Source organism: Limulus polyphemus, unplaced genomic scaffold, assembly GCF_000517525.1.
Source record: "Limulus polyphemus unplaced genomic scaffold, Limulus_polyphemus-2.1.2 Scaffold697, whole genome shotgun sequence".
NCBI lineage: Eukaryota > Metazoa > Arthropoda > Merostomata > Xiphosura > Limulidae > Limulus > Limulus polyphemus.
This window is the reverse complement of record NW_013666307.1, coordinates 347,066-347,974: the sequence shown is the minus strand read 5'-3', so window position 1 is coordinate 347,974 and position 909 is coordinate 347,066.

Genomic DNA, 909 nt, shown 5'->3' with positions numbered 1-909 from the left:
TAATGTCCCCAGGGATGAAAGGGCGTGCATGTTTAGTGACGGAGATTCGCACCCGCGATCCACAGATTGCGAGTCGAGCTCCATAACAACCAGGCCTTATTGGGTGATGAGACCATACCCTAATTGTACAATGATCCAATCTCCAGCACCATATTAAAATAATATTAATAAGAAAAAGGCTAGAAACACCAGAAATTTATCATAATAGATGATACAAATAAGTATAGGCTATGGTAACGTTAGAGATATTTAAAACTTGCTGTGTTATTTACTTTTGGATTACTTTTATGGGGTCACCACTGGTACGAAAGTCTTTCTGTGGCACTTTGAACGCACATGGCTAAAATAACGACCTCGTCTATTTTAAACGTGTCTTCTTTTAACGTAGATAATATTTTTTGTGTTATACTACTTAAATTTCGGCTATCTTTGCATTAATTTCAAGCGTTAAAGTAATATACTCCCAAGTTATACTTGGAATTATTTTATGAAACTCGTTAAATCAGTCTAAGATAAATTTACAATAATTTTTAAGTTGTCCTTTCGACTAAGAGATTTCTTTGTCTTTAAAGATCTTATACAGACCCCATTACACGCGTGGACTGTTTACTCTTATGCGTGCAATAGACGTCAGAAAAGTCTTATTGGCAGAATAACACGATACTTGAATGTTGGGATCCGGAACACAAGGGAGTTTTCTTTAAAAATAGAAGATAAAGCTATCTAACCGTGGTGTCTGTATATTTCTCTCTCACTGGAAAACATAAATCGTCATTTCTCAAGAAACACCTTCAATCCTGGCAACTGGTCTTTCCGGCAGACGATTTGTTTGTTTGTTTTGAATTTTGCTCAAAGCTACACGAGGGCTATCTGCGCTAGCCGTCCCTAATTCAGTAGTGTAAGACTAGA